Below are 12,514 nucleotides of genomic sequence, written 5' to 3' on the forward strand. Positions count from 1 at the left end.
AATTAAGATTTTTCACTATCTATTTATTTTTAAGAGAGAAAAGGGGAGAGGCAGAGAGAGAGGGAGACACAGAGTCTGAAGCAGGCTCCAGGCTCTGAGTTGTCAGCACAGAGCCTGCTGCAGGGCTTGAACTCATGAACTGCGAGGTCATGACCTGAGCCAAAGTGGGACTCTTAACTAAGCCACCGAGGCGCCCTATACAGGGTGATTTGAACAAAATGACCGCCTTCTATGTTAGCAATGGTCAGACGCCTGTGACCCCAGCTCCCATATCCCTCCTTCCAATTTGTAACCCAATCACTAGGATCTCTCTTCTGAATTCTCCACCAAAGGCAGGGATATTATCTCCAGAAGGGCAGGCAGGTGAAGGAGGAAAGAAAGAGAAGGGAACAGCAAATGGAGGGAGCCGGACAGCCCAAGGATGTTGCTGCTGTATATTTTTGCATAGTTGTGAAATCTGAACAAAAACAATATTCCAAAGCATATGCTTAGATAAAATCTAATTGATCAAAATAACATAGCTCTGGAAAATTAAAAAAAATTTTTTTGTCTTAAATAGGCAAATAACAGAGTCAGGCATCACTTCTTTTTAACAGTCTTACCAAACCTGCTTATTTTCTTTTTCTTTTAGCTGAAGAGATTCCTTAAATTATGTTCTTATTCCTAGTCCCATTCCTACTGCCCAGAAGGAGACAGAGGAGGAGACATTTCAAACTAGAGAATTTTGCCCATTGCCAGAGGAGGAAATAAGCACAGAAGAGGGAAAAAGAACTTGGCCTGATCGGGTGCTTTGAATTAATTGGTATCTAATGTCTTATCTGGGGGGTGGGGAGGAAGGGAGACATTCAAATGTCTCTGAAGTCAGATCTTTCTCATGTGTGTAATCATTTTTCCCTCCAACGACTGTTTCATGACATCAGGTGTGTGTTTATATTCAAATATAAATACAAAACAAAATCCAAACACACTTAGTTATCTCTGTCATTATTTTCTTTTATTAGCCTTAACTAGAGTTAACTATGAATGTACTTCCATTCATTAGAAGCCCTAGGTAAATTAAAATAAAAACCCTACTAAACTATAATTAATATTATATTATAATAAGGAGTTCAAAGGACCCATAATATAGTGGTAGCAGATATTAACAGATCAGACTTTACTTTGTCTGATGTGACTAAGTGATATAGTGGTCTGTGCAGAATAGAACATTTCATTTAAAAATAAAATAATAGAACATTTCACATTTAAATAATGCAGTTTGGGAAAGAACAAAAAGCCAAAAGAATCAATATACATATAGAAAATTGCAACTTCTTTGCTGTCTTATGAGTCACTAAAGCTACCATTCAATTATGTTTGAGGGGTGCCTGGGTGGCTCAGTCGGTTAAGCAGCCAACTTCAGCTCAGGTCATAATGTCATAGTTTGTGGGTTCGAGCCCCGCATCTCTGTGCTGACAGCTCAGGGCCTAAAGCCTGCTTCTGATTCTGTCTCCCTCTCTCTCTGAACCTCCCCCGCTCATGCTCTGTGTGTGTGTCTCTCTCTCCCAAAAATAAATGTTAAAAAAACTTTAAAAAATTATATTTGAATATCTGGTGATTAGTATGTTTGTCTGAGGGATTATGAGGCAACTATGAATGAGAGCCCACCTTCTAAGAGCTCAGACTCTCCTTGGAAGAAGAATTAATCTAAGTAAGTGTTAAAGGATCATCAACAAAGGTAGAAAAGAAAGTCAAAGAAAAGCACAAGAGACTAGGAAGCAATAGTCTGAGGGTCAACATGGTGAAGGATGAGAATTGGCCAAGTACAGAGAGAAAAAAAAAAGCAGGAAAAATCAAGTGGAGGAATATCCAGGAATACCTCCAAGAATAAATGTAACTTGATCAATGGAAGCCTGTTACAGGGTGATCAGATCTTACTGCTGGAGTAAGAACCCTGAAAGCCAGAATTTCCCATGTGAAAATGAATGGCACAGTCAAATGGCACTCATGGAAGGCAAATGGGTCCCAGTGAGTAATGAAGAGTGGAGAAAACAGAGGTCCAGGATACAGTGAGAAGGAGGTATAGATGTGGTCAGGCAGCAGCAGGAACAGCAGAAAGTGAATGGAAAGTATCAATGTGCGAAAAGAGTTTTTGTAAAGGCAGTGATGAAATTAAGGACCATGTTGGATCTAAGGGGAAAAGGAGAGGGTGGACTCCCAAAATAACAGCAGACTCTATGCCTGGAGACAGGCAAGTGAGAGCACCTAAGGAGTCAGAGCTAGACTTGCAAATCTGTGAGTCATTTATTCATAATAAAACCCCAATCCATGAGCCCACCATTCCTGAGGGTAAAAAGGAAGAAAATTTCAGTACGTGGAAAAGAGTCTCTGGTGATGGTCATGGAGGGGGCACTTGTGGGGAGAAGCACTGGGTGTTACATGGAAACCAATTTGACAATAAACTACTATAAATTTTTTTTTAATTACCAAAAAAAAAGGGTCTCTGGTGAAATCTAATGAAAGAAAAGACTTATAGATCATTCCCATGGGGTCCAGGTTTCAGCAGGGGCTGAGCTGTGGTTCCAGGGCCCTGCTCTAGGAAAGAAACCTGTGTTCCAAATCCTCACAACCTCTCCTAGTGACCACCAGCAGTTCCTTAGGAGTTCTGCACGCCCAGGTCATGGTTTGTAAAACATGACTATCTTCTGGCCAATGCTCAGGAGCGCAATGAAGATAAAACGACAGAGTGTATGAGTCAGAGATTTGCAAACTTCACAAATGCTTTACGAATACAACACTTTGCTACTGTTCAAGGAACGGTATACTTTCAAGATAGTCAGTGTTAAGAGGTAGCAACTACAACATTTTCCCACGAACATTCCTACCAAGCCGGGACCCAGTAGAGTGTTCCCTATTTTGGATATTGAAGACTGCAGGTGTTTGCTTGTTTTAATTAAACTCATTCTCAGATCAAAGCTTACACAAAGCCTAGATAGGGCGTGGAAATATTTGTCCTCTTCCTCTTAGGGCTTTTTTTTTCCCCCTCCATTATTGTATATCCTTTCCCTCTCTCTATCTTGTTCTAATTCCCTATTTCTTACTTACCTCTTTCAGTTTCCCTTACGCTCACTCCAGCTCCATTAAGACATATGCTCACAAATGCTCCCAAAGTATTTTCAAAACCCAGGAGAAAATAAGAGTCAGTGATTAGCATTAATATTCCTTAAAATAGTTTCACCCATGACCTTATCCACAAATTTCACTGCTTTCCCCCCCATTTAAGTAGACGGGGAAAACCTGTTTGACTAGTTTTCCTCTAAGCCGTCCTCTCCTGATTGGCTAAGAACAAATTAACAACAAGAACAACAGCACAAATGCAAAAGCTATGTAAAGCACAAGGGCCTTTCTGTATGAGAACCCACAGGGAAGGGCCTGCAGGACCTGCACTAACTGCCCAGTCTTAGAGCAACTCTCTTTGGAGCAGGAAGGCAACACTACTGAATCATCCATTCTACTACTAGTGTAAAAAAAAAAAAATTTCCTCCTGTTGATGCCTCCACTTTAGAATAAGGGATATAATAGGGCACCTTGGTGGCTCAGTCCATTAAGCATGGGACTCTTGGTTTTAGCTCAAGCCATGATCTCATGGTTTCCTGAGTTCAAGCCCGAAGTCGGGATCCTAGCTGGTATAATGAGCCTGCTTGGAATTCTCTCTCACTCTCCCTTTCTCTCTGCTCCTGCCCCACTCTCACTGTCTCTGTCTCTCTCAAAATAAATACAATAAACGTCAACAACAACAACAAAAAAAGAATAAGGGATATTATAATGAGGATTACATTAAGTTTTTATCTTAATTTAGAAGTTTAAGCACTTCTGGTGGATATGACTACATTCAAAAATGTGGTACAGAAGAATGCCCAAGTTAGGAGCAGTGTGGTGATGGTGTGTGTTAGCTTAAATAGATTAGGAAAATTTGAATTTGCAAAACAGATTAATCAAAGTAGGATTCTTTTTATGAAAAGATTTACTTTGATTTTGCTTTAAATAAAAAGTCTCTGGGTACACTGCTATGCTTAGTGTCCACGTTTGTCCACATTTTTTGCTATAAAATATTTCAAACATAAGAGTATAAAAGACTAACAAACAACTGTACAACCATCACTTTTATTTTATATTCTAGAAATATGAGTCAGCTTATAAAAACTGAAGTTTTATACAACTTTTCAGAAATATACAAAAAATACACTTGATTCTACTTTCTTTTTTAAAAAAATTAAAAATACACAAAGACAGGAGCACCTAGGTGACTTAGTTGGTTGAGTGCCGACTGTTGGTTTTGGATCAGGTCACGATCTCATGGTTCATGGGATCAAGCCCCACATTGTTGATTGCTGCCAGCTCAGAGCCTGCTTGGGATTCTCTCTCTCTCTCTCTCTCTCTCTCTCTCTCTCTCCCTGTCCCCTGCTCACCCTCGCTCTCTATCTCTTTCAAAATAAATCAATAAACTTAAACAAACAAACAGAAAAACATTAAGAAAAATCAGGAGGGGGCTTCTGGGAGGCTCAGTCAGTTAAGTGTCCCACTTCAGCTCAGGTCATGATCTCATAGCTCATGAATTTGAGCCCTTCATAGGGTTCTGTGCTGACAGCTCAGAGGCTGGAGCCTGCCTCAGATTTGTGTCTCCCTCTCTTTCTCTGCCCCTCCCCCACTTGGCTATGCTTCTCTGTCAAAAATAAATAAACCTTAGAAAAAAATTAAAACATTTCATGAGGACATATTATTAAACTAAAATATCTCACTTGGGAGGAAAATCAGCCCTATGGCTGTCACAGTTATTATTTATTAAAACTAGTTATAGCCAATGAAATAGCTAAAAAATTATGACAGCATCTTGAAAATATTTCAAGTATTAATTTTTTAAGATTGAAAAGTGCTTACTAATTTAAAACATATTTCATATTAATAATATTCCAAACTCAAGCAAATATTTACCAAGTCAGTTATAATGTAAAATTTTTTTGTGAATTGGAATTTCTGTTAACTAAGTTAAGTCCAAGCAAATACAATCAATAAAGGGAATGTTTTGATTATTAACACTACAGATAAATAGCACAAGGCTAAGAGCAAAACACACAGTATCTCTGAAATGTTCCTAATGACACATGCTTTCCGAATGCTTTCATACTTATGTAAATTTCCAGCCAAAGAGTAGAAACTGATATGCTGTCCTGGATACCCCACCATTCATAAATTCAAAGGTTCCATTTTTGTTTGGCTCTGCACTCAGAAATGCTTGACCTAAGCATGGCATGCATGTTCAAGTCAAGCATGGCATTTGTCATCTCCATAAGGCAGTGCTGAGCAGGACAATACAGAAGTCTAAAACTGAGGTGGTGAATATACAATATGGAACTACACAGACCATTATGGTTTGCAAGAATGAGACCATACACTGTGAGCAAGTTAGTGCAGTGAACAAAAAGCACCAAAATTCAACTCCAAAATACAGAGAGCTGGTTTAAAAAAAAATTTCAGGTAAAGAGCATAATCAGAGATTAAAAACTACACACATAAAACACATGAAAACAACACATATAATAATTAACCTTAAAAATATTGAACTTACAGTGCACCTCGCTGGCTCTGTGGCTTGAGTGTCAGACTTTTGATTTCAGCTCAGGTATGGATCTCATAGTTGTGAGATCAAGCCCTTCCTGAGGCTCCATATGTGGAGCCTGCTTAGGATTCTCTCTCCCTCTGCCCTTTCCCCCCTCTCAAAAAAATAAAAATAAAAATAAAAATAAATTAAAATTAACAAATTAAAATCTACTGAACATCTTATTTCATTTCAGTAAAAAGCATTTATTAGAAATTCTAAAAACTATGTGTACACTAAGTGGTATATAAACAAGTGACAAATGACAAACAGTAAGTGTGTATTGAAACATATATACTAATTCGATCTAAAAAGGAAAAAAATCAATATTATTTATAACCAACTAATCACCAATGTACCTTACAATCAATTAGTAAATAATATGCATTATGTTCAAACGTTGATTGCTTCCCAAACCAGCTGATACATGCAGACATTTCCCCCAAATACCCACTAATTACAGGGTGAAAAATGTACACACATATTAAAATAGAAATCAATTTTAGATAATTTAGATAAATATAAAGCATTACTTCATCCAAATAGAGAAAATCCTAAGGAAAAAAGTAGATATTTTTAAATATTACTACAGTAGATCTAATTTTTATTTAAAAAATTAGTGAATCGGTCCATTATACAAGTCAATAATTGCTTCCCATAGTGTTGACTTTTCAGAGCCCATAAGATATAGAAATGTCTTCTGAATCATGATATTAAATATTTTGTTCAGTTTTAGTAACATGTCTTGTTTTTTGTTGTTTTTTTAACCTTTTAAAATGAATAATCCATGTCCTTATTAGATTATCTAACACTTATAATACCTTAAATAGTTTAACAAAACATTTAAAATGTCTATGATTTGATCACCAGAGGCTTTTATAAAACAACCCGTGTGCCACAGAACCCTCCAGGCATAGAGGTGTGGCTGTAAGGAGAACCCCAGGGGCTTTTCCAGAGCTCTTGATGCAATTCCCACCCTCTCCTCAAGCAATGCTTTCCAATGGCTCTCTCTGCTCCCTTCAAAATTTCCAATTACCCCTATTCCACCGGCTTCCTCCTCAAAGGCTGTAAATGTGATCAAGTTTTCATCTGAAATATACCTAAATTACCTTCCTGAAACCCTGAGAGCAAGTACTGGTGAAAGCAATAGTCTCTACAAACTATCACCAAATCCAAGTTGAGCTTTTCATAAAAAACAGCCAGCATTTATTGAACACAAACCAATAAGCTTCCAGGCAAGGAGCCTGCCAGACTTCAACTCAACTGATCCTCACAGAAGCCATATGGTATAGGCACTTCGACACTTCTTGTAGGTGAGAACTAACTTCTTAAGTTTAAGGTCACAGAGCTAGTCAGGGGCAGAATCAGAACTGTCTGGTGCCCCTCTGTTTTAATACCTGATCTAACTTCTTGAACTTAATCTCTTCTTAAGCTCCTAAAAAGCTGTTCTCCAAAGTGTCCTCCTGCCTTTCACTCTGTACCTCTCATTCTTTCTGGCTCCCTGTTTCTCACCCAACTTAAACTTTAAGATCTCCCTAGGTTTCTATCTCTGTCTTACTCTTTGTATCTGCCCTAGAAGACCTATTGACTTTTTTTTTTGTACAACCACCATATACTGGAAACTGTTAAATCAGTGCATTCATCCATCCATCTATCCATCCATTTATCTACCTACCTACCCATCCATCCTTCCATCCATCCATTTATTTACCTGATCTATCCAGTCAAGACCTCTCTGCTCAGAACTGGATTTTCTATAAGTACTTCATATTCTTCACGTCCAAAACTGAACTCTATCATCCTTGTTCCTCTAACCTTTTAAAGTCTCTCTTCCATCCTTCTATGCCACTCATCATGTAATTGCTCACCTAATCCTAGAGATCCTCCTACCTTAACATCTATGTGACCAAACACTTCTCTTCATCTCACTGCAACCACTATGGTAAGGTCCTCCACAAGATCACTCCAATACCTTCTAGATTGCTGTTCCTATCTCTTATTCCTCAGATCCACCCTTCTACATGGCTGTGAGAGCTGTCTTTTCATCATATCATTCCTTGGTTTGAAACAGACTTGAAAAGAAAATGGTCCATATTTTTCATGATGGCAAACAGCCCCTCATGACCTTGCCCCTGATTTATACTGACTTTTATGTCACCTTCTCTATGAAGCCTCTCTAGTGTCCTGCTCAGTTCTAAATGCCTGTTCAGGGCACTCTGCATATCTTTATCACAGCACTCATAGACCTTACAGCACTATTTTGCACTTATTGAAACAAGTTTGTTTTCTTTCTAACTGACCCTTTTACACCCAGAGCCTTTCCAGGCTCTATGTGTCTGTATATCCCCAAAGCACAAGAGCACAGTAAGCTTTTAATAAATACTTGTTGAACAGAAGAATGAATGTTTGTAAAATGCTTTAGATTGGGAAGGTATTGATTACTACTGTTGTCAAGACTAAATTAAACTAATTTACTTAAACTGATTTGATTATGTAGTTCCTCCATAGGTAGGAATGCAAAATAATATTAAAGTGATTAACTTGCTTCACATATGGTGATCAAGATTATCAAATCACACTTCTTATTCCTGGTTTCCAGAATAGGAAAATATTACCAATATTATATATGGTTAGCTAGTTTCAATGGCAGAACGAGGTATGAAAAATATCACTGTATTCATATTCCTAAGCAAAAACAATCTGGGCCTACCATAAGAAAAGTAAACTTTTTTTAAAAAGCTTATTTATTTATTTTGAGAGAGAAAGAGGGAACAGGGCGGGGGGGGGGCGGGGGAGATTCCCAAGTAAGCTCTGCACTGCCTGATGCTGTGTACAGCCTAATGTGTGACTCAATCCTACAAACCGTGAGACCATGACCTGAGCCAAATCCAAGAGTCAGATGTTCATCTAACTTTTTTAAGGGCTACTTCAATTTCTCGGAAAAGCAAAGATTTTTCACAAGACTGAACTGTCTGAAACTAAGCCATTCTTCTTAAGATCTCACGCACAAAACATTCTATAAACAACAACAACATTAAAACCATTTATGTAGAGGCCATCCTTCTAGGAACCTCAGCCAGACAGCTTACAATCCAGCCCAGAAGTAAAGCATCAGAACAGCAAGCATCTGTCACAAAGGCCACAGGCTTTATACTCAGGCAATAGCCCACACCATTTCACAGAAAAAAGACAACAGATAGTACAGCAGCAAGCAGATAGGACTCGCTCACAGCCTGACAGGAGAAAGTGATAGCTGATAACAGAAAGAGGACCCAGAAAAACCATAAAAGGAAGAATAGTACTTCTGTCTCCAATCTAGTATTTCAGTGGGGCAGACCAAGACATTCACTATAAACAAAAACAGCTCTATACACCTCAACGAATAGCACTATTCAATTCTTTATGAATTCATGCTCATAAAAACAACCCAACAGAAAAAGTAACTTAACTCCAGGGAAGCAAGTAAGAGTGTAAGATTTAGAAATTAGTTTTTTGTTTTAATAACTGAGTTTTTAAATTTCAGTAATTAATCACGTGAGGGGTCAGCTATGAGAAAATGCACTTATCTAAATAAGCAACTACCCAGATGGTATCAATATCAATAAATTACATATTATTATATATTCTAAAAACAAAAGTTCTTATTCTCCTAGTATATTCTGAAAATTTACTGTGAATCAACCAGCATCAAATCAATACTGCTGAAAAATAACTTTGAAAAGGAGTTTGAGAATTAGGAATGTGGTTATTTTCTTCCTCTGTTATCAATATTTAAATGGTAATTAAGCTGATAAGGTACCTTGAAATGTTTTAAGTAATTCAAATTATACGTTAACTGTCAAACTCTTTACGTAAGCAATATATTTTATTTGTTGTGAATATCTTTCTTTACTCCACCCATTTACTTATCCTAATAAGTGTATCTAGTATTAATACAACAAGCATAAAGCTCTGGAAATTATAGACTTAAGAAGAGTTTAAATCTCTACGGTAGTATTAGTCAGAAAAAGTCAGAAGTATTGTTTCTACTCAGTTATGCCCAGCTACTAATATACTATTCAGCTTTTACCAAATGTCAAGGCACTTCGCTTCACTGTCATTTTTAAACAGTCCTATGGCACTACATCACACAACACTAGGTGTCAATTTTATTTTGTGGGTGGCAGGCAAATCAAGCAATACTAGAGTATTTATTTACCACTGGAATTATCTAGAATAGTTGCTGAGCAGAGTTCTGTTCCTAAAGCAAAACTTCAAACTAACAACCAGGAGATAGTTTTCATAGGAGAAAATTATATCCACTCTGGGATTGAAAACAACAACAAAAAACCCTGCTGATTTATGAATTTACTCAGTTAACAAAGTTCTGGATTCCCTTACCATATAACACTGAGGTGCATGACTCTTCAATTAATTTAAAAATCTCCAGAGAACAAAGTGTGATTAATTCTAATACGATTAGAATACCAGTTTAAAAGGACTTTCTTTCCTACAAATGGCAGTCTCCGTCTCCCCCCCACTCCCTCAAGGATATAAAGAACAACAATTCTGAGTGGAGACCTTTTTTGGACCATGAAACTACCAGAAAAGGTAAAGTTTGTCGTAGAGTCAAACAGCCACAGCTTCAGGCCATAATCTTGAAAAATTCATTGTACAAAGGTGACAGCCTGAGGGGACTGAGGCTTTTAGAGTAGTGTTGTTTGTTTGTTGTTTGATCTTTTCTAGGTGGAACCGACCTTAAATAAAAGGCTGTCCCCATTACTAACACTGACTCACGACAGAGGTGACCCGGGGTCAAACCAGGTTAAGAACGCCGCCCTCCGCCGTCCTCCTGTGATTCGCCCTCTGCTTCTTAAGAATGGCTACTTAACCCTATCTGGCCTTGCAAAGAGTCAGTCTTCGGGACACCAGAAGTTCTCCCACCTTGTCCCCTCCCGGTGCCCTGGTTTGCTTTAAGGTGATGGGAACCAGCGGTTCAGGTACAGATACACAGGCGGTTCTTTCCCCAAGGAAGTGCTGCAGAGGAGTACATTCACCGTACGCAACTTTATACACCTGAAATTAAACAAGTGAGTTTACACATACAGATTCGCGACGCCCTTCGCCGCCTCTGGCTGTCCTTCTGCCCCGTCGCGCGGCACAGACTTGCGCCTGCCGATGCGCTTCGCCTCATACAACCCCTAATCACGCATCCCAGGCCGCCTCGCCGCTCCTCCAGCCCGAGAAAGGCGCCCTACTTCCTGCAGCGCGTCCTTCTCTCAACTCCTCTCCAACCTCAGCACCCTGCACAGGCTTCTCGAATGCGAGGGCACCCCGCATGGTTCCCCCAACCGCGCGGGAAACGGCGCGCAGCCCTGCCGCCACTGTACATTCCTAGGGGTCGCGCGGGCACGCGGGCTCCGGCAGAAGCTCAAAGGTTCAAAGAGTGTGAGCGAGCGTGTGAGCGCGCAGCTCCGAGAGACACTCCCCTCCCCCAACACATCAAGTTCCCCTTTAGGGAGAGGACGAAATAGAAGACTGTTGGGAGAGGTCCGAAACCTCCTGGACCGCATCCCCGCCCGCGGCGGCTTGGGTCTTGGGACTCCCTGATGCCCATTCCTCCAGGGTCAAGTGCAAGATCCTACGCCAGATTCGCGCGGTGTTCTCTCTTCCCCTCCCTCTCCAAGTTCACACACGAATTCGAGAAGACCCTCAAACCGGTGCCATATGGGAAAGGAAAGGAGAACGGGAGCGATCGAGGGTAGCTGGGAAAGATCTCTTTCACAGCCCCACAACCTTGACCTTTCTCCGTACTCCGCCAACCTCACTCCCCCCACTCCTATTTTGTTCAGCCCAACCCCATCTGCACCTTCCAATCCCTAGCCCCCTTCCCCCCTCCCCCGCCCCTGGATTGTAGCCATTCGCTAAGCACTCACCTCGGGGAGCAAACGACGCCCATCTCCTCCTCCCACCCGCCCCCCTTCCGCCGGCTGAAACGGCGTGGTGCCTCTACTTACCTCGGCTCTTGGCTGCTGCGCGTGAGTTTGAGTGTGTGTTTGCCACGTAATTGTATCCGGGGACAGAAGGGACCCGTGTTTGTGCGCTAGATCAGGTGTCGCCGCCTTCGGTGGTTTGGGGGCGTGAGGGAGGCTGTAAGCGTTAGTGTGTTAGCTTAGGACGGACTCTCTGGGCTCACGATTGATGGCAAGCTTTAACGGTGCCCTCCCTCGGGGCCGCAGCGCGCCTGCTCCACCGCTGCTCCCCGCGGGTGGCCGCCCCCACCCCAGCCGCGCCCCGCCCAGCGCACTGCTAGACGAGCTGGAGCGCGCTTTTCTCGTCCCGCGTCCGGCTCAGCGGGGCACTACGCGGGTGCCACGCGCTCAGCCCCTCATCACACGCCTGGGTCTGCGAACGCCTGGTGCTCCCGGGGCTGGGGCATGGATGCGGACGCGCCTTCTTGCCACGCCCTCGCGGTCTGGGCGAGGGGCAGGTCCTGGGACTGGGATGCTCGCCCGCGGAGCTGCTGTCGGCTGGCCAGCCGGAACGCGCGGTAGCCCTTCGCTTGCGCTCGAGCTGGGAACCCTGGGACTGGCACGTGGCCCCGCCTCCTGTTCCCCCTGCAAGGCGTGCCTTGTGCCCTTTCTGCCACCACCCCTCTGGTCTCCGTGCCCGCCTTTTTCTCCCCCCGCATCACGCTAGCGCGGCGGGAATCTGCGTGGTGGTAGCGCCACTTCTCTCACCTTCCCAGCCTCCTAGCCTCCTTCGCTCCTCCTCCACCCATTAAAAAGTTGAACTTAGGCAAGGAGGTAGAGGGGATACGCGAAAGAAATCGAGGGAGAAGAGTTAGGCACCTGCCTCGTGAATCCGAAAGCGTTAAAACAAACACTCGAGTTTCGGGAT

At 41.7% G+C, this 12,514-nt stretch overlaps 1 protein-coding gene across 1 annotated transcript in view; it reads right to left on the reverse strand.

The window, feature by feature from the left end:
* The window catches only part of UGT8 (UDP glycosyltransferase 8), an 86,640-nt gene extending 74,741 nt beyond the window's left edge, over window positions 1-11,899 (reverse strand). Inside the window, exon 1 of the mRNA XM_029941662.1 lies at window positions 11,632-11,899. The gene's annotated coding sequence lies outside the window, so the exon portion shown is untranslated. The remainder of the gene's footprint in view (window positions 1-11,631) is intronic.
* Window positions 11,900-12,514: the final 615 nt, after the last annotated feature.

This window comes from Suricata suricatta, chromosome 1, assembly GCF_006229205.1.
Source record: "Suricata suricatta isolate VVHF042 chromosome 1, meerkat_22Aug2017_6uvM2_HiC, whole genome shotgun sequence".
In the NCBI taxonomy this organism is placed as follows: domain Eukaryota; kingdom Metazoa; phylum Chordata; class Mammalia; order Carnivora; family Herpestidae; genus Suricata; species Suricata suricatta.